The sequence below is a fragment of the Lissotriton helveticus genome, chromosome 3_2 (genome assembly GCF_964261635.1).
Source record: "Lissotriton helveticus chromosome 3_2, aLisHel1.1, whole genome shotgun sequence".
Classification (NCBI taxonomy): domain Eukaryota; kingdom Metazoa; phylum Chordata; class Amphibia; order Caudata; family Salamandridae; genus Lissotriton; species Lissotriton helveticus.
In genome coordinates this window covers 279,130,237-279,153,247 of record NC_136062.1, presented here as the reverse complement: position 1 = coordinate 279,153,247, position 23,011 = coordinate 279,130,237, and positions in this window count along the sequence as shown.

Sequence of the window (23,011 nt, the reverse complement as noted above, 5' to 3'; positions counted from 1 at the left end):
TCACTGAGGTGTAATAGCCGCACTGCATGACCCTGTGTGACCACGTCATGTGTGTGCCATGAGCGACATTGTGCATGCCGTTTGCATATGAAATGAACAGGTCAGTATTTTATAACTCACCTTAGTATATCCCCACATGTCATCCTGGATATGTCCATTTCTGTTCTGTAGTACAATTGTGTGTCGGTAGGCATGTCCTATGGCTCTGCATGGGTTGTTGGCGTCATGTGGGCCGTGATGACCTTGTCAGAGTACTCATACGTCACCTCTGCGTGCACACGTCAGGTCCTCTTTTTTAACAACACCAGCGCTAGTCCCGTATAAGTGTAACCTTACACACTTTTGTTGCCACTTTCATAGTACAATCACTTCAGACCTTTTACCTTGGATTCTCTGACTCTGGCCGGTGCCAATAGGGATGTCATTTTCAAAGCCTGTGAGGAATACAAACTAGTCATGTTGGTGACTGACCCTCACCGTCTGTGTCTCCACTCTTATCACGTCAAGCACAACAACAAGAGCAGCTCCCACTGCCGGGACCAGACATATGAATCCAGGTGTGATTGGTCCCACAAGCCACTCTGACTCCAGCAGTTGGCACTGCACCACAATCACTCATGGGCTGGACGTAGGACGAGTGCATGGGCGTTGTAGTTGAGACATCACTGCCCCTTAATTTGACATCAGTGCTCCCGGGCAAAGTTGTCAGGTTAACTAAATAAGTCAGATATATCTGATAGCAAATCCAAATCACCATAATGCACGTGCAATGCTGCATGGGATTCGGGTGACACCAACCACGCGGCTCTGTCAGAATTGCAGCCGTCGTAGCCAGCACCACGACCTCCGGTCCCTGCCCTGCATGTGACGCAGGATGAGTTAGTGCACTTCCTCATGTCCATGATGTCCCTCACCCCACCAACGGCCTACGCGTCGGCTTCTGGCACAGCTGACCCGTCTGGGGGCACTAGCGCGTCTGTTGAATCGCCCCTGACGCCATCACTCACTTACTACTGGACGCAGGCGGCGCATATGTCCCAAACCGCCGGGACAGACCGGATCTGAATGTTCATCCTGGTCCCCGCTGGTTGAACTCGCAACCTCACTGGCAACTATCACCCAGGTGTCAGCCGTGGCGCCGTTCTCGGGTGGTGATGTCCCCGATACCACACACTGTACGGCTCCGGCGTGGGAAATGTGCAGCAGAACTCCCCTAATAATGCTGCATGGGGAGTTTAACTTCAATGAGCCGGGCAATGCTCATTACAATGGTTGTCAATGAGTATTGGGAGGGTCATGAGGAACCACTGGCACGTGAGTGTCAGTCCCAAGACAACAGGACAGGTGGACTGGGGGATGCAAGTGGTCTGGACACCTAGCCAGACACTGGTGATGTCTCTACTCCTAACGTGTCTTAGGATGAGCGGGCAACGTACAGTGGCGTGTTAACGTGGGAGGCCGGAGCCTTGGCCCTTCATCTCCCCGTTGCTGCCATGAGGACCAACTCCTCACTGAGGTCCTTAAACTTCACTCCGGCTCAGCTGATCCTCTGCAGGCATATCTTGAGGAATGTACTGTATCAATATTGGGCATCCTGTACAGCCACGCATCATGTTTGGCTGTAGATAGGCACCTTGTCAGACCCCCACACCCCGCCCTGGACTGACCATGTTCCCTTTCCTCCCACCCCACCCCAGAGAGCATGGGCATCCAGGCCTCCAAATCACAGTCCACATTCCCGTTATCTCTGCTGTAGAGGGTATCCAAGAGGTATGGGCACTACGGAAAGATGTCATCATCCTCCCTGAGTCTGGGACTGAGGTCTTCCAACATTACATGCATCTTAGTCCGCTACCCACACTCTCGGTGGGACATGGTTGTGTAACTGATGGCAGAGTGTGCGGTGTAGGTACGGGCAACACTTGGGCACGCCCTTGTAGGATGTCAATCTTCGGCACTGTCATTTTTCCTGTGTGGCCTGGATACCCCCGACTCACTGTGCAGAGCGATGGCATCCAGGGATGCAAATAGGTCAAAAGCCTGGTATGTATTGAAAGTCGGGAATATGCTTCTAACTACTGTTGCTTACTGATATTTTGTTACAAAAGGTAAGTAATCCGTCCTTACTGTTCAGTACATCTGCTGTAGGAGCATCTATGTAGTATCCTTGCCGTGATGACAGGGTTACTAATGTACGCACACCATGCCACGTGTGTTAATGACCTGTTCATATGTGTGATGGCATCACAGACCATTTGTGAGAATAACACATTTATGCTGTATGATGATGGATATGTAATAGTTAGGGAAGCTACACACCGCAACATGACTAAGGCAGAACTGTGCAAATGATGGCACATGTGGTGTGTGTGTGTGTTTATTGCTGTCAGATGTCTGGTTGTGCAGACAACCTACTACAGACATTCACATGACCTTTGTCACTGACATGATACATTGTCATGCTCACTAAGACCTTTCCATCAGATTGTTTGTATGCATGTCATATCCATTCCACACACCACAGGTCTTTAATTATTCACGGAGGAGTGGCTGGGAGCTGGCACACGTTACTTCAGTGTGTATGCCACGCCACACTCCAAATTGTCTAGATTATTTGAAGCAGTCTTGCTTGTGCCATGTACATTGTTACAGTCTCAGTCAGACAGTTGAAGACATTTCCAATAAATTGTGTATTGCAGGGCACCCCCTCTGGAAAGGCCATTGCCTGACTTGGAAGCCATGAGGGAGCGCAATTGTATTCGGCGCTATCGCTTCAACAGGCAGTTGATCAAGGAGCTGACGAACAGGCTTGAGGCTCACCTACAACCACGCCACAGGTATCCAACGGCACTGACACCCAAGGTAAAGGTGATGGCAGCCCTCCATTTCTTTGCCACAGGTACATTCCAATTTACAATAGCTGATGTGGGAGGGATGTCTCAGACAATGATAAGCCGGGTGTTGAGTGATGTTTTGGCTGCTATGTTGCTCCACCTAGATGAATTCATTAGATTTCCGACTCCTGAAGAGTTGACAGATGTCAAGGGGGAATTCTATGCCCTGGGCCGCATGCCACATGTAATTGGTGCTATTGATGGTACACATGTTACTTTGGTGCCACCACAGGCTCAGGAGCAAGCGTATCGCAACAGGAAACACTACCACTCAATAAATGCCCTGGTGGTGTGTCTTGCCAACATGATTATCTCACATGTTTGTGCACGTTTTCCAGGATCGTGCCACGATGCTTTCATCATGAGGCGTAGCAGGGTACCACAGATGATGCTGCAGCTGCACAACCACCGGCATGTCTAGTTGGTGAGTATACACTGTCAGCTCTGTATGTCAGTATGTCACAACTTCATGATCTGCATCATATTAATCACTTTTGTACTTGATGTCTATTTGCAGGAGACTCTGGATATCCTAACATGCCGTGGTTAATGACTCCACTACGCAACCCCAGGACAGCTGCAGACCAGCGGTACAACAATGCCCATGGCAAGACCAGGCGGGTGATTGAGCGAACCTTTGGACTCCTAAAGAGCCGGTTCAGGTGCCTAGACAAGACAGGCGGAGCCCTCCAATACAGCCCACGCAAGGTGTGTGACATCTTCACCGTGTGCTGCATGCTACACAACATGGCAGTGGAGAAGGCTGTGCCACTCTACCTTGATCCTGATGAGCTGGAACATCCGCCCGTTGAGGATGAAGGCCTTGCCCAGGATGCCAGTGACGAGGAGGATGAAGATGATATCCGGAGTCACCTCATCCGCAACTTTTTTGCATAATGGTGAGTCATCGCAGCTTTTCAGCAACAGATGGACTCTAGAGTAGCATGGGTAGCATGCTGTGTATGCAACAGACTGTATGCAACGTCACTTGGATGTGTGTTGTGCAGTGTCACACATGTGCAGTTCTAATGCAACACACATACGTGCTATGTGTGCACTTGGAATGTACAGGTGTTCTACAACATCTGGCTATTCAACAGGACATTGTGATAATGACATTATACAGAACTTGACCCCTTGTGTGCCACTCTCATCCACAGCTCGCCCTGCTTGTTGTCTGTTGGGGTCATCGTGGTCATCCTGCTATCGCTCATTATGATTGCAACGTCAGCCAAATCAACGGAGCATGCATGGACATGTGTAGAAGTCAATTTGGGTAAGGACGCATATGAGGCTGTTTAGCGTTGGTATGTTTTGAAACGTGTGGTACATGTTCATGTGCATGTAGTGAGACCATGCATACATGCAACTACATTATGTTACTTATTACATGTATGCCCACTCCCATGACAGGATATTCACCCCATCTGACAGTCATCTGTTGTAGTTAGAGACTCTGGTGAATGCATCAATGTGTGTAGACATTGGCACTGCAACATTGCAAATACCTTGGGTTTACATTGTGTCAGAGGTCACAACCACGGACTCTGTGGGGGATTGCAGCCTCACTGTGTGCATTAGATTGTGACTGGATCCTCACCTCCAGCTTGTGGCCCAGTCCAGTTTGATTACCATGAAACTATGTGGTGTGGGTGTGGCCAAGTGTATGTTCCACATGTTAAGACAACTGTCCTGTGAATCAGTTAGCATGGATGCATTGCCCCTTGTCGCTGTATATCATGTCACTGTCATGTCGTTACCTCAGTGCAGGTTGAGAATACTGCTACGCCAGCCTTCACAGTGAGTAGCAGTGCTGTTTAGACTCACATGATGCCAAGTATGTTTTGTATGTAAAGTCAAATTGTTGGGATGATGCATATGTGATAAATTGTGTTGCACCAGTGGAGTGCAGTCATTCACATGAATCTCTGGTCCCGTGCTGCATTCCTGTGTAATGGTAAGGTCTCATTATGTGTCTCGGATCAACATCACTAGCACTTTATAGTTCTTCTACTAGCATGTGATGTTTTGCATAGTAGTGCTAACTTGACACATCAAAAAAATGGCTACAGAGTGCCTCCATTGCAAGTTGGTCATTAGCTTCCTCTACATATGTGATAGTTACAGCTGTTGTGGCTGAAGTAAAGTTTGCCTACATGGCCCTTATGGGTAACCAATATCAGACAGACATTACAGTTAGGGTAAGTAGCATTTCCATATGTTTCCATTTGTTTGTAAGGTCCACCTCATCTGAGCCAGTGAAAGAGTTTTTTACAACATAGATCTAATTGCATGGTAGCTCAGTTGTGAGCGGTACACATGACTCTGATGGATGACAGACTGTCCTTGGTTTAATGTGTCCGTGTCATAGCATCAGATCTCATGTGATGGCATGATTAATCATCTAAACTTGTCTCCAGTTAGTACACTTCACAGGTGTGAGTGGTACAGTGTATCAAATGTGGTATTTGAAATGTCAGTGACATGAGAATGTAATCCTAATGGTTATATGCCTGTGTTTCAGGTCTCCTTCCCAGCAGTTCCCATCCTCTCCTTCCCTCGCCTGATCACCCTTTTGTGTCTGTCGTTTGTACTCAGACCAAGGGGCTATTTGGAGGTGAAACCCTTTGAGCATCACACCACTCTGAAGAAGAAAGGTATGGCCAGTCCTTGACAGGCTAGTAGGTAATAGTACTGCTGCATTACAGGTGACATCAATAATAGTGTAATTTGGACTTCTTGCCAATGCACATGTATGTTTCATGATGCTCCATGGGCTCACAATGTAAATAATGATGTTGTGCATGACGTCTGACTTCTACGGAATATTGTGCCGCCTTGATGTCAACGCACATCTCCTTCTAATGTGCATCTATACTATTTGTCATTAACTTAGCTTATGCTTGTTATGTGTTTACCTGTAAAGTGACCACACGCATGGGGTTGGGGAAGGCTAGTATACTATGTTGTGTGTGAGGTAGATGGCTTTGTAGCTGCTGTTTAGCTTTGAAAACACTAGCTGTAGTCTACACCTGATGATGCTGTGTGTCCTGTGCCCCACTTGTCCGTAATGTCCCTGATCCAGTGACCTTGGTGATTACTGTGCCATTTATTTTTCAGTGACCCTGAGTGAGGCAGACACTCCAGCCTTCACATACACATGTCACTTTGTGGCTTGCCAATGGCGTTGTGGTATGTGCTTGTTTTGCATGTTGTCACACCCCTCCTGCCGTCATGTCTTCAGTCATTGCTGCTGCTGCATACACAAGCCACCATGCAGCGCACACCATTCAGGAACACTGACACCTACAGGATGACCCTCCTTACATCCATTTATGGAGCATGCTCCTGCCACCCTACACACAGACATAACCAGACAATCAGCATCCTGGTATCACAATGCTTCCGACTCAGCCATTGCTGCTGCTATGCCTGTGTGTGCGACACATACTGGCACGACTATGCAGATTCACATGACATTGGGTCTACGTACCACCAGGTCATGTGCCGTGTCCAGCACAGCCCCCCCTTCCACGGCACAATATTGTACAGGGTTACCTTGTTAACACCACTATAGCACTAAAGTGCTTGCTTACAGTCACGTGGCTGTACACAACCTGCTCACACCACTGCAACATGGCAGTCACAGTCAGTCAAGTTGCCACATGGAACACACACCATGAGCATGTCTCTTGGGTGTGGTGTGATTTCCCCGTTGTGGTGTAGCTACCATTACAGTAGTATAGTACTTGTAGCTACATAGGGGTAGGTCACCTATTCAGGTGTGCTTGTGTGGAGTGCTACAGCCCATTGCCCACAGTCTGTCCTGCCAGCCTTGTCCTGTGCGCCACACATCACATCCACAGTACTGCATCATGCTGATGATAGCTCACATACCTGAGGACACAGTTGTAGGTACTCCCTACGTGGACCACTACTTTTGTGCCACTGATATGTACACCTCAAAGACACTCTCCTGGGTCAGCCTGTGATAGAATTTTTGGGATCCATACCCCCCTCCTGCATTTACTGTCCCACGCAGGTATGTATTTCCATCCATGTATGTAGTTGATAGGATTTTCTGACCAATGTGTGTCCTCAGTCAAATTCTGATCGAAGTGTGAGGCTGACTGCTGTTTGTTGTATACCCTTGCATTTTATACATTTGCACACACATATCAGTTTATGCTGTTTAAAAGATAACTCACCTAAAGCGTATGAGGTGTAGAATATTTATTGGGTGATATTGTGCAGGAAACGTGAATAGATGCTGTACAGGAAGGGGTGGAATCCAAAGTTCACTGCTGGAGATGAGATGCCTTACAGTTTGAGTCACCAGAGTCCAGGCCACAGTGCTTGGCAACACTGGGCAGACTGTGACCAGCAAGTCCATGTGGGAGAGTCTCATAGGGGATGCTGTTGCAGCCAGGGGCAATATGCCAGGTCCAGTGTCCTGGGAGATGTCCATGGCCCGCTGCCCCTCAACGTCTTCGCCGTGGACGACCCACCTTCCTTGGGGAACCCTCATGTGCAGGCATGGACGGTGCATGGGACGCTACGTCAGGGGGTACCTCCTCCTCCTCCTCCTCCCTCCCTGTGGCTGGTGTTGCACTTTGCCGTGATGTTGCTGGCCTTGTGACACAGGGAGGGGGCCGCATGTTGGCAGCCATCTGACGTAGCATATGGCAAATGTCCCGATGCACCATCAAGAGCTGAGCCTGGTGTGCCTCCACCCGTCCATAATGCTGGTCTTGCCTGGCTATTTGCTCTGCCTGCTGTTGTCTGACCTGGTTGAGGGCCTCCGCAAGCTGGCTTACCTCCCTGGTGTCCCGCCGGTATGCCTCCAGGATGTTAGCGAGTTCAGGCATACCGGGTGCTGCAGCTGACTGTCCAGATTCTCGGCTCCGCCTTCTGCCACTCCCACCACCCTGACCCACATGAGCACGGCCTGCGCTAGTGGGCACATCCGCTCGACGGTCCCCCCGATTGCTGGCAGGGTGGAGGTCGTCACCATCCTCAGGGGCGCCCGACAAAGGGTGTCCCTCATTTTCAGACTGGCTCTCTTGTGGATCATGGGCAGGGCTCTGACCTGTCTGCTGGGATGTGGTGGGAATGGGTCCGGTGGTTGGCTGAGATGTAGCTGGTTCAGTTGCTGCAGTGGTTTGGGATCTAGAGGAGCCAGGTTGGTTGGGGTCATCCACAGTGCATTGAGGGACGGCGCTGTTGGTGGGGTCTGGGTCCTGCTGAGCCTGGGACTGGGATCCTTCTCCCCCCTGGTTGGGGGGGACCGCCGCACGTTCCCCTGTGTGTGGGAGAGACAGACACTGTTAAGGCACTATCAAGTGACATCTTGTTTACTTATCCATTATCAGCATCACAGTTCCACAAGCTTTACATTGTTGACATTGTTAAGTTGTGTATGTAGTGGTACTAAATTAAAATGTACTCTGGGCAATTTACATTCTTCCTTTATCTTGACAATGACTTGCACAGCCATTGCTGTGTCTTGTGTTGCCGGCAGCACACGTGTTAAGCATTGCTCAGTTTCACGCAACATCCAGGATACGGTGTAAATCCTTATGTCTGCGTCATGCATGCACAGAGTTCATATGCTTCAGAAAAGGGGGTGGTGATGAACAGAGTGCCTGAATTAAGCAGACCACTCTTACCCAGTCCAAAGATCAGGGCTTGATCCATCACCGTTTTTTAGCTCACTGCACCATCCCAGCTCAGAACTTGGCTATATGCAAATTAGTCTGTTCCTGTCCCAGTGCATGATGGGAACAGGGCAAACCAAACTACCAAGCCAATTCTTATACTGGGAAGGAAACAAGCTTCCGGGGACCGGTTTCTGCCATTTCAGGCGTCGTCTGCCCGGCTTGCTTGAATCCTGATGGTGCAATGAGCAAGGGACTCACATCTGAGTATACCCTTCCACGCTTATGGTGGACAAAATGATTCAGAAAAGGGCGTGTTGATGTAAGAGACAGAGCATCCTTAATTTGCATGTCCTCTACTACTTTGGATGTCTTTTGCTGTCCCATGCTGGCCAAACAATGCCAACACACCTGGACCTGTAGACACACAGTTATAGATCATGGCTTTTGAATTTGGCACTTCTCAAACACGCATCACCTTGTCGATACCCATGTCCATGTCAGTACTTACGTGCATACACAAAGTACATGAGATGGCATTGTTTGAGAGGCACAATGGACGACAGCATCTGCTATGTGCATGTATGAGTTGTATGCATATTCATATGAGTGAGTGTTTTGTTGTGGTACATGACAATTGGGACAGTGTTGCACTCCATTGCCTGTCCCCTAGGGCTGCCTTTCTGTATGGGGGTGTATGACAAGGCATGCTATTACTTAGCTTGGGAATTGGAAGCGTCAATCGTTCATGATTTGGCTGTCCCCTGATGTATCATGCTGGCATGATCGTGTTTTTGTGTTGTTGCCCAGGGTGTGTGACCTTGTCCTGGTGTTTGTGTTAGCAGTGATCACAGGAGGGACTTGTGCTGCCTACACCTGTGCCCATTGTGTACTACAGAGCATTCCGAGAAGTGTGTCCTAACACAGTACAGTGTGGACTGCAAATGGTGGGTGTGTTGCAGGCACATAGCAGATGACTGCTGGTACTTGTGAGACATCCCTTTACATTCAGATCTATGGTGTTTGTTAGGCCTGTGCAGTGCTTAGGTGCAACTGTGTGTGTGCCCAGGGAGCTGCGGTGAGGTGACAGAGGGAGGAACACTGAGGGATGGATACAGAGGGAGAGGGCGACAGAGGGAGAGGGCGACAGAGGGAGAGGGCGACAGAGGGAGAGGGCGACAGAGGGAGAGGGCGACAGGGATGTAGACAGGTTGTTTGTGCTTGTTTGCTTGCTACACTGCCTTACTGTGTCACAAAATATTGCATCTTGGGAAGGTGTGTCCACAACATGAAATTGATTAGGAGCTGTGGTCTACTATCTTGTGTGATATTTCCCTATCCCTGTACATTGGGCATGGTGCTTGAGTGAGGCCCTGGGACATATGGGATGAGTGCAGCCTCCTACCCTCCACCTTACACCCTTTGTGGGTTCCACTTGCAACAAACCACTTTTAGATGTGTCCTGCTAGGACTCATGGCCACCCACTCCATGCTGCTGGGCACTGTTGTAAGTCCACCCATGTGACATGTATTTTTTGTACACTCACCAGACTCAACGGCTCCTGGTATTCCATGTACTCCCACCGGTGGCAGCAGGGCCATGACTCTCTCCTCCCAGGGATTGTATACAGGAGGTCTGCGGGGACCGCCGCCTCCTGTGTGGTGTGCAGAGGCGTAGTCCTGGTCCATTTTCTTCTTGACCATCCTCCGCAGCTCATACCACCTGGACTGGCATTCCACCCTGGTGCGCCGGATGGGTGCAACAGCATTGACCCGGTCTACAATCCTCTCCCACAGGCGTGTTTTTTCTGCCAGGCTGGTCTGTCTGACCAATGCGCCAAACAGCTGTGGCTCGACTCTGATGACTTCATCTGTGAGTATCTCATTCTCCGGGTTAGTGAACTTTGGATTCTTGGGTGTGGTCATGGTGTGGGGTGTATGTGATTGAGGGTGTGATGGTGTGTATGGATGAGGGTGTGTGGTTGTGATTGTGAAGGGGGTGGTGTGGGTGAAGATGTGATGGTGTATGTGTGAAGGTATGTGGCTGCAATTGTTGGTGTGCTCTCAGTTTCCTCGCAAGATTGGGTATGTTGCAAAGGATGATGGGTTGTATGTGTGGACCCTTTTAATGGCCAAAATATGGGTGTGGCTTAATTTGAATTGGGGTGGGGGGTGTTATATGGGGTGGGTGTTGGTGTTGACCTCTGTTTGGCTGTGACCAGGACAGTGATTCTCAATGGAGTGTACACAGGAGACATGTTCAGTGTTGTTGTGCGACCTGTTTGGTGAGTCCTTGTGCTGCATTGGGTGTTGGCGTTATTTGTGCGTGTCGTACTTGTGCGTGCGGTTGACTGGTACGGGCCGTTGGCGGTTGGGGCTGTTCGCGTGGGCTGGTTGGGGGGGTGTGCGTGTCGTACTTGTGCGTGCGGTTGACTGGTACGGCCGTTGGCGGGTGGGGGGGTTCGCGTAGGGGGGTGTGCGTGTCGTACTTGTGCTTGTGCGAGGGGTACACGTGTGGTATGGTTTGACACTGCTTGATGCGACCCGATATTTGCCGTACGAATCATTGTTTATGTCCGAATACTTTGTCCCGTCCGAATCGCTGTCAGGCTTCTCGTACCGGATCGTACTTGTGTGTTAGTACGGGTGTGATGTATTCCTATAGGTTCTGAATCGATCCCCCTATTCCTGACCCTATTCTGGTTAACAAACCAACAAGTTAACTAGCAGTCAGCCCATGAGGAAGCAAACCCCCATGATGCAGATACCGTTATCTGACGAAGCCACACTACGGCACAGGAACGTGTTATCTGATTAGGTCATAACGCTTGCGATCTAATTAGACAAGCGATATTCCTCCAGCCCCTGATAAGGCATACGGAGTTCTCATAACAAATCAAACCTATGACAACCTGGGAAAAACCCTGCGGCCATTGTTTTGATTTCACCGAGAACTTCAGCAAAAGAATGTGCTAACGACCTGGTCGTATGACATCCTTATTGACGTATCTATGTCCATCCTTACGTCAATCTCGGCACCTTAAAGGTATAAATATTACCGATATTGCCCTATGCAAACACACGCGGTGGTGACGAGACGGAGCAGCCATACTTGCCGAAGCCCAGAGCAGAGCAGACCCCGCTGGCGCAGCCCCGCCTTCCTGACGCGCTGAGAGCAGCTGCTTTCTCCTGCCAAGAAATCCAGCACCGGCGTTTCCGGGTAGCCCTCGCAGGCAGCCTGGAATATCGAGACCAGAGACGAGAGATACCATCACTCATTCATCCTAACTTCCAGGTACAGAACTGAATAACCCCTCGCAGAGAATTCTTTAGTCAGTCACTTGGCAAAAACAAACTTAACTTAAACTGTAACTTTCTATTCCCGCCCACGTATTAGGCTTAGGTCAGGTACACGGGGTAGGCGTATTTAGAAACACCAGTTGAGTACGTTTAGTCAAATGTATATGTGTATGTAATATATTTTATTCATTTTAAAACCTTCATATGGCTTAGAAACCATATCAATGTTTTTACAGTATTATTTTATACTTCTGCTTTTAATGTATGCACTTTACTTAACTATAAGTATTGCAATAATATCGATCCATTTCTCTTGTACGAGAAAAGAGACTGATCAATAAATAACATCTTTTATTGAACACGCCCGTCTCTTCCTTTTCTCTGCATTCTGATGAGACTAAGAATGCACGTACTGACTGAGTAAAATAAATTGCCTTTTGTTCACACGACTCTCGAGATACACTCTTGATTAGGGGAGAGCAAAGTTGTCATGTTCTATGGTTGTCAGAAACTAAATCCCTTCTTGTCTAATCAGGGAAGTTAATTCCTTCCTGAACATTCGAGAAAGTTTCTAGTGAACTCTGAGCTAGCTGGCAAACCCAAAACTTTAAGTCTAATATCGACAGTAGTAGACCTAGTTAACGTCTGGTCTAGGCCTATACTATTGAAGGTATTATTCCAATGCGCAGAGCCTATTGGGATAATAGGAACTACACTACATGGCGCCCAACGCGTTTGGAAAGGGCGATAAAACTAACGTAAGACATTTAGAGTAACTCAGTCGTGCTTTCTCACTCAGACCCCTTTTCCCCATAATACTCCAAAGACGTCTGGAGTGGGTAAAAGGTAATATCCGCCAAACCTCGCAGGAGGAAACTCCTATGTATGGTACTTGGTTTAGTCAACGTTGAAGGATACACCGTTCCAAAATATTGTGCATCTAATCTTTGTTTCCATAAGAAACCTGATCTGCAAACAAACAAAATAACCATCCTGTCAGTAAAATGGGAGACAGTGATGAAGAAAGAGAGGCAGTTAGATTAGCAGCTGACATAGCAGAAGCTGATACTGCACTACAAAATGCAGACCCGGAGATAATACTCATCCCGGTCATCAAAAGGAAATCTATAACCTTAAAACTTATAGAAAATGGACTGACACCTAGAGGTGGTACAGTCATATTCGTAATTGAGGCACACGAATATCGGCAGACAGAGGTATACTATTCATGGATACATTTTCCAGCAGCAAATGCTGTAACAAAGTACTTCCACTATTACAAAATAGAGGAACCTCCTGAAACGTACACTCCTTTCGAGGAGGTGGAAGTACCACTCAAATTTCAAGAGCACCTGCTCTTATTTGATGGCACCCTAAAACATAATAATCACATCACCAGGCTCGGTCCTTTAGGTACACCAGGAGCAACGTGGCCGGTCCTAGCCGGATACACACCACATCCAGACATCAATGGGATGTCTGCAGCAGAGCTTTTAACACAGCTAAAACAACTAATAAAAATACACAGACAATTAGTCCAGTATGTGATGCGGACTTCAACAATTCAACCAGCGATTAAAATTCCACAGCTGACCCCTCACCAGGGGAACACAAATAAAATTACACCACAGAACATACAGTCCTGCCTAGGTAAAGTACCGGCTAAACGGGAACAAATACCATTCTGGTTGGCACAGAAAATCACCCAAATAGAGGCGGTGTTTCCTGACACCACCCCATTAGAAAAACACAGGATTCTGACTATCTGTCTTCCAATGGGAATCGCACCACACATTGAGGACTGTGACACTTGGGTACAGTCTTTGCTTCCATCTACACAAAAACGCACGGTGTTACATCCATTTCGGTAATACCAGATGTGCTAAAACAAATTCAAGACGAATATGGTCCAGAACCCGCTTTAACTCTTGGTATGAAATTACTAAAAGACTTCAAGCAGGTCTCAGCTATATTATTAGCCAACATAAAGGGAGAAGCAGCAAACGTGGCGATCCGCCAGAGGTTAAAGGAGACAGATATAGCAGACCAACCAGCTGAAATTGCCAGAATCATAGAAAAATCCTATGAGGAACTAGGTAGAGATAGTTTAGGTGGAATACCAGTAAAACCACAACTAATTGAAAGTCCTGAAAAGATATTTTTTAATAATAATTCAACATCACAGAAAAAGAGCTGGGATGGAAACAAACAATCCAATCCTAAAGAAAAGAAATTCCAGTCCAGAGGAAGGTCTCCTAGGCGAAGAGAAAAATCTCCGAACCAAAGACACAGGTCACCCCAGAGTGACCCCTCTGCGAAAAGATATAACCTTAGAAATAGGGATAATATAAAAAAGCCTGATAGATATCAAGACATTGATACACGTCCCTCTCAATCTTTTCAGACTTCCTCGCAGAAATCGGAAAGAAGAGGACGATCAGAACAAAGAGAAGAGCACGCCAAGTCCAAAGACAAGGAACCTGCTCAGCTAAAAAAGAAATTACAATTTCCAAAAAAGAAGGTAGCCAGTATCAAGGTAGTTAACAATGCCGAGAATACTGAGGACACAACTGAAAAACGGAGAATGGGCTCAGACAATGCTAGACAGCGCAGCAGAAGTGAGCATAGCTCGCAAAGTCCTTATGAATCATCTGGAGACAGTGGACACGAATGAATATCTTCAAGTGGAAACTGCAGACACCAGAGTTAGCAAACCTCACAAAATATACGAAATAACATTACGTATAGAGGGAGATAAGACTAGAAAAATAAGGGGACTATTTTGGGATAATCTATCCAAGGGCTATGACATTCTTCTAGCTGAAAAAGACTGGCCACCAGAGTTTGTCAGGGAGTGCCCTCATGGCGAAGAAATAATTATGCCTGCCTTCTCAAATCATATCCCAATTCATAAAAAATATACACTTGCTAGAAAGTGGGCAGTAGCTCTAGCTCCTGCTTTATATAAAAATCACGTAGGATGGGATGAGGACTCTCCTCCTCACAAAATCCAGTTAAAATCACAACCTACTGCACAGAGGCAGTACCCAATTAAGCAAGAAGCTAAAAAACAGGTAAAAGAAATTCTAGATCAGCTAGAATACCAGGGGGTGATTGAAACTTGCACCTCACAAATGAACAACCCTTTGTTTCCGGTCTCCAAACCAGACAATTCATATCGTCTAGTTTTGGATTACAGACACCTTAACTCATGTTGCAAAACTTTTGCAGTGCAAAACTCGCATAGTGCTGCACTAATGAATAACATAGTGCGCAAAAAATACAAAACAACATTAGACATCTCTAATGGATTCTTTTGTCAAAATATAGCACCAGAGAGCAGATATTTGTCTGCATTCTCAATAAATGGCACTCAAAAGCAATTCTGTTGGTTAGCCCAGGGGTACAAGAACAGCCCGGGAGTATTCTCAGCGAGAGTAACAGAATTACTACAAATATATGACGACGAAGCATTATCGTATGTCGACGACATATACTTAACAGATGATGACTTGGAGACTCACTTGAAGAGAGTGAACACCATAATACTTGGGTTCGCAGCAGAGGGTTACAAATTCAACTTAAAAAAATCCAGAATTGCCCATCTGACAGTCCTGTTCCTAGGATATGAATTATCAAGTGAAGGCAAAAGCCTGGCAGACAATTTTCTAGAAAAATGTGCCGTACTCCAAGCACCTAGAACACTAAAAAACCTACAGTCAATTCTAGGCTTCCTAAATTTCGGAAGAACATACATTGCAAATTACGCAGAAAGGGTCAAACCCCTTTATGATCTGATAAAACCAGATTTAAAAGATCAAATTGGACTCAAATACACACAGAAATTTTGAGATCCTTACAAACAGACATGCTAATTAAAACAAAATTAGAAACACGTGATAACACGCGCAATCTTGTGATTCGAGTCATCCCAGGGAGATGCGGATTCACATACCTGACCTCTAATGAGGGAGAAAAGGTACCAATTGCATTCAAATCACACTTGTACACTAAGGCTGAAATGAAATTCAGCCCAACGGAAAAAATTCTAACTGCAACACAGACAGCTATAGCAAAAGAACGAGCCCTGGCACAAGGTAAACGAATAATAATCGTGACACCGATACCAGCCTTAGAGGCTGTAACAAAAGCAAGCATTCCGAATGCTAAAGCGCTCCATCCGAGATGGATACAATGGGCTAATTCTCTTGCTGCAACAGACGTGGCGTACGAATTTGATCCTTACTTAAAAACACAAGAATTTCTCCAATATGAATTTGAATGTCCTCCGCCGACCGAAATTCTGCCTCTAGAACACTACGGCTGTATAATATATACAGACTTTTTTCTTTTTCTTTTTTTTTTTTTTAAAGTTTTATATAGCGCTGGCTAGACCCGGAGGTATCAGAGTGCTTTACATGAGCATTGGATCATAGTTACAGGTTACATCGTTACAAAGGTTACACAGTTCTTAGAGCATGGCAACATAGTTACTTGTAAGGTCGAGATAAACAATAAGCACAAATACGTAAGTGGAAAAGAAGGCAAGGTGAGAGATTATGGGGAGGGGGGTTGGAGATGGGGAAGTAGACAGATAATGAAGGCGGGAAAGAGGGGAGGGTGAGAGACACAGCATAGGGAGAGGAGGGGGAAGTGTGACGGGGACACAAACCTGTAGACGAGTCAAGGCAACGTCCAAAGTCCAGTAAGCTGTGATCCCAGGGGAAGTGGTATCCCTTCCCTATCTCTATTGCGAGAGGCACCCTTTACGCAGTGGACTCTGAGGGGTCTCTGAGGGGTCTCTGAGACTCCAATGCCTACATACTGGATCCTTCCCCAAAAAGGAGAGAGGGAGTGCTTAGGCAAGGGGTGCCATACCATACCTCAAGTGTGAGTGGCTCCCTTGGCACAGTGGACTCACTCAGCGGGTTCGCCGAGACTCCAGAGTATAAATATTGGATCTTTCCCCAACAAGGGGAGAAGGAGTGCTTAGTCAAATGGCACAAAGGACAGGGGGGTAGGCAGATTACAGGGGAGGGGGAATCATATCGCCCGACGCCCGAGACATGTTTTTTACCAAGGGCAAGAAGATTTAATGTCTATTTTGTCCAACGGACAAGTAGACATTAAACCGCATACATAATACAGGCTGTGGGTTCTCCGGAACTCGCAGCCAATCAGAAAGCCTGACCGAGAGCCGGAGACGCTTTTGAGCCCTGTGATTGGCTAGCAGCCCATGACTGGGCTCTAGCCAGTGATTGGCCGGGTGACTGAAACGTGAGTCTGAAAAAGCGGTATTCTCTGCAATCGGGTGTATTGCTATCTCAAGCTAAAAGGAGTGGACATGAAGAACCACGAGGAAGCAGTCTCAATTTTAACACAAAAGGGTCAGAGTAATATCTTGCTGCTGGTGGCGCGACCTGAGACAGGTGAGGAGAAGGGGTGGCATTAATGCTACGAGGTTAATGCCAAGTGAGCTTGCGGCACCAGGGGGCGGGGCATAGGAGTACAATTAACTTTATCCTCTCTGCTTCAAGAAGGGAAGAGAGGCAAACATCTTGCGGCACCAGGGGGCGGGGCGTAGGAGTACAATTAACTTTATCCTCTCTGCTTCAAGAAGGGAAGAGAGGCAAACATCCTGCTGAGAGCTCTAGGATTGCGGTAAAGAAAACGGCATTTCGCTAGTGCTCAGTTCTGATTCCACAATAGAAAACAGAGCGCGCTAACTTGGGGTTTGGAGCGGACTGTCCTTTAATTGGAGTTCCACTATGCAACAGCTCATATTATGCTAAATGTGGAGTTAAAGAATTGTACCGGGTAGTAAACATTTGAAATTCCCATGATCAGTATCTCAGCTTCAACAAACGGCCCATTAGAGCAAATGAGCAATATGTTTGTTTTACCTCGTACTGCCCATAACAGCTGGTGGATTTTAAAAGGGGTGGGGCGGATGGGTGATTTATATTAATTTCCTTTAGGGACAGAAGCTGCAATACTTTACCTGCCAAGTGCCTGTTCGAAGTACTCTACTTTTTGCCTGGGTGAGAATTGAGGTTATGAACAGTGAGTCGCTGCATGCGGATACATAATGTACATAAAGACGAAAAGATGTTGAAATTGCAGTGTCCCGAATCAGTCACATATCTCAGACACTCATTCATTGGTGGGCTAAAAGAGTGTGCTTCTCACATTTCGCACAATTTGACATGAGTTAACACTATCGGTCTCGTTCACTCTCGCTCGCCTTATTTTTCTCACGGGCCCATGTTTCATGCTCTCTTTCCTGCTATTTTTGGGAACATGTCGGTTTAACTACATTTTGAAATAACTGCTTGGCTCGTGGGGATCTTGAGTGCTGCCTGCAGCCAAGTGCTGCAAGCGCATTAGCCCTGCCTCTTCCACCTCCCTGAAGACGGATCAGCAAAACCCGCAGTGGGGGGTAAGCAAGCTTACAGTGCTGCGTGCGCGATCGTTAAAGGTCGCTGGCACGAAGGAAAATTTAAACCAGCAATCACTAAAACACAATCTTTAGGAGATTGTACAGCTCAGCGAGCTGAACTACTGGCGTTCAAGATGGCGCTTGAAAATACCGATCGAGAATTCCCCACACTCATAGTGTGCGATTCGTATTATTGCGTTCAGTCTTACAATGAATACTTGCAGATCTGGCTTCAGAATGGTTTCAAGGATGCGAAAGGTGGCACAGTCAAGCATAAAATGCTCTGGGAACAAGTAGTTCTTTTACAAAAAGAACTACCAAAGACTCACGTGATACATACGCTGAGTCATCAACGTGATGGCGTTCACGTTGCAGGGAATTCATTGGCTGACACAGCCACAGCGGTAGCAACCAAATCGGCTTCCGTAGTTCGAAAAAAGCGTACAGTGAAGTATATTGACGGTGAAACAGTGCTGGCGGTGAAAACGTCATCAAAAGGCGACTGCTCAGCATTACCGATCAACTATCCACTCAATTATACATACATAATCGATGCAAACTCCGTCCCTTTTGCTCGAATCCCTGGAGTGGGGGATAGAGTGATTCCAAACATGGACAGGAGAAACTTGTTAATCGCAGACGCACATATGGGCGAGGGTCTCAGACACCTCAAACTAAAAGATTCTCTGGAAGAATTACAATCAAGGTACTGGTGGCCAGGCATGAGCCTGCATCATACCATGTTTGTGAAAAACTGCCCAAACTGCAACAGAAATCGCAGTGGGGAGAGAAACAGTGTAATACCTCGTCGTTTCACTCCAGAAATAATCAAGAGTAAAAAAAGCAAGGCTTGCGATTAACATATACAGGCTAGTTTCCACTTATAATGTAGATCACCAGCACTCGGCTGACGTCTGGACTGTTATACAAAGATTTGCGAGTCTAAATGGCATATACGCTAAGAGCATGCTACGTTTGACCATTGTTTTCACTCTAGCCCTCCAGCCTGAGGGGAAACATGGCCAAATGAGCATAGCACAGCGGGAATCTTCTCACTTCCTTCCTGAGGGATACGGGATGGTGTAAAGAAAAAACCAAGGCATAAAGCAATCTATAACGGAAAGGATATTAGGTTCGGGAGCTGGGTGGGTCAAACATCTAATAAGTGTCCAACGTAGTCTAAATAACTTGCCAAGAAATTCTCTGAAGGGATTCAGTCTGTACGAATTATTATTTGGAACTAGGATGCTAATCTCTGATCTTGACAGTCAAACTTCAGTGGTGAAGGAAAAAAGCTTTGATATCAAAGACCGTTTGGCTATTTTGCAGGACTTAAATGAAACAAGAAAAGACCTGAGCAACATAAAGTTGAAACAACAGCCAACAACCACTGAAGAACCACCACCTGTCCCAGCAAGACCTGTCTGTATTCCAAAAGTCGGGGATCTAGTCAGAGAAAAGATCGCGGTAAAGAAGGAATTTGGGCCTTCTTACAGAAAAGCAGTTCCTGTCTTGTCTGTCAACGGGACAAGATCAGTTGTACTACCGCCACTTGCTGGTAAAAAGGAGAACCGAGTTGTATCCATCGACCTGGTAAAACCACAATCATGTGGCCGATAACAAATAGTAGGCCAAGTGGACTCCCAATAAGTAGCAGAACACCAAGGTTTGCTACCAGTACAGAGGTCCTAACAAAGAGGCTCATCACATTCGAAACGCCTACAGAAGAACAACAAGGACTATGCAACAATGCAATGGAACTTAGACCTCTGAAAACCCAAATAAAAACATTTAGCAGAGACACACCAATCTATAATGAAGTAACAAACGACAATGCAAGAAAGATTAATCCTGAAGCAATTGGAACTATTGACAGAACTGCATCCGGCTACTTCATAAACTTCGATGATTCCTCTGAAGGCTTCAGTGAATCAAAGACACAGCCATCATCAAGAACCTTTAAAGATAAAGCTAAAGAACTTTTGAAACAACTGAAAGAAACATATCTGATTTCTCCATGGATCGAATTTTGGGTGGGTTTTGGTGCATTTATCCTCATACTTTGGCTCATCATGGTACTAACTTTGGGACGCTTCATTGAGGGAAAATATGCTAAAATGGACACAGCAAGTCAGAAAATCAACTTGATCCTCAAACCACACACATCTTCACACGTCGAGAAAAGAGAACTTTCTTCAGTCAACTTCACAGCCAATCCTATACCGGGTGGGGTAGCATGGGACAACACAGACTACGAAATATATGGTCCGGTTGAAATCCTGAAATATCCACACCAAATTAAGATCTCATTGAGTGACTTTGTAAAACCAAGCTCATTTGCTGATGATTGGGACTTCGAAAGCATTACTAATATGATGTCTGACTTAGTAATGTCTGCTAAATTTACCAAACATGATTATTTGCAGGGTTCTACAAATTATGATAGTATGTACTGTTATAACCACTATGGTAACCATTTTCTACATAGATCTGCACAACCTAGAAATGTTTTAAATTACAATCAATGGGAACATTGTGCAACCCCTCCAAAAGGAAGCTCAAGAACCGTTTACGACAAATATTCATACTTTTCAGGTTTTAACATAAGTAATGCTGAAACATTTTATTTCAAATTGTCAAACAAGACAGGGACAAAGACCATGATAACCAACACAAAATTGATATATTCAGATTCCTTCTTTGAACAAATGAATACCTTTGGTTTTGATTATTGGGACAAAAATGTTGAATTGAAAAGTGTTTGGGGTACAAAAGAATGGCAAGTACAGGGTATAGAATCTTTGTTTAGAGCCTGCATGATCCCAGAACAAATTATATTTTTAAATGACACTGTTCAACAAACCACCTGTCTTGGCCTAGCCAAAATCAAAGACTTAAATAAACCGTCTATTCCAAAACCAACAATGAACAGCAATAGTTCTACAGATGAAGAGATAGACGTAAATTATGTATTAAACCAAAACAGAACACATCCAGATTGGAAACAGTGGTTGATCTGGCCCACAGATACTAATAACTGTCAAGACAGATTCCTGAACAAAACACAGGGGTTCAAAATGACCAGGCCAGACCCTAGATATCCTCAAAGACATCACCCAGGGATAATAACCACCTACAGTGTGGGCAAATTATGCCTTCAATGGCTACAAACTTCCACACTGGCAGAAATTAAGCAACACCTAACTTTACTTACTGATGGTGCTGACTTGCGTGATTTCACTATGGGACCACGCAACCAGTGTCAAAAGCGTTTCATAGCAGCCTCTGTATATGCAGCATACAATGAGGCCTGGAAGGTTACTCAAATTGAAACAGCAGAGAGAATACGGGAAATTGACCGTATTAATTTGGAAAAATCACTTTCTGTAGTGGACAATGGGTTAATGACTCTGTCCTCCAGAATTTTTTCTTTGGACAGCATTGTGTCTTCAGCAATCGACATATTATCGCAAGACTTACTGTTGCTACAACACGGTCAGTCTCAATTGCGTTCTATTGTACAGCTTGGCTGGACGTTACAAAATCTGCGTTCAGGCTATGTGCCTTGGCGTTTAATCAACATAACGTCACTATTCCATATCTTTAACCTTACTGATAGACAAATCAGTATGGCCCAAAAGGGAGCTGATTATACAATCCTGAGCATTGAGAAACTTGAGAGATTACCAGTGACAATGTCAGAACGACCTGTCAGTGAATGGATAATACATGGGATAATAAATATTCCAATTTCAACCTTCAGGTTTCAATACTGCCAAAAATATATACAGGCTGGCATGTACGAGAAATTGGGAAAAGGGTACATAAAAACAACATGGAACCTGCCCTATTCACATGCATGTGTCAGTAATAAAGGACAGAAAGTGTTTCTTAGTGGCAATAATTGTGCAATGTCACTAAGCGGTACACTTCTGTGTAACGGAATTAGTTTGCATGGAGCCTGTGAAGGGAACTCAAATAACCTTTCATGTCACCAGCAAGGCGCACCTGCAACAGAGATTGAACCATTCTTTCAAAGACTCTATAATGGGAGTTACATTCTAATTGTAGATCGCAGATGTTGTAGTCTTATGCGAGGGACTCCTTATCTCGTAACTACGACTGCGAAGGTCAAGTGCTGTGGACACTCATTGTTCCCCAGCTCCTTTCCAGACAGGGAGGCAAGGGCATGGCCCAACTTGAAAATTACTTCTATTCGAATAGATACTTTAAGCAGAATGAAAACAGTGCTTCTTCAGACGCCTACCAGGCTCACGTCATCAAAAGAAACGTATGATCTCCAAGTCGCAAGGACGACTGCAGAGATACATTCATTGTTATCAACTAATTCCCCCATACATTTCGCAGAAATCCTGAATGAAATCTTAAATATTTCTGATACCAGCGGTGTCTCAAAAGTATTTAAGACAGTATTTTCGATGGCATTAACACCATTCAAAGCCATACTGGGTATTTTTCCAGATTTCGTCCACTCGATTTTTGGCGGACTTCCCCTCATTTTAGGACTGATTGCAGGAATCCTATTCCTAGTCCTTATATTTCGTTATGGCAAACCATGTCACAGACAGAACACCTGCGACAAGGGAAGAAACAATCCTAGCCATTGGATACCGGGACCGGATATCAAAAATCCTGGGACTATCCCGGCTTAGAGACCTGAACATGACTTGGTTTCTATCATTTCGACCAATGTGGCAACG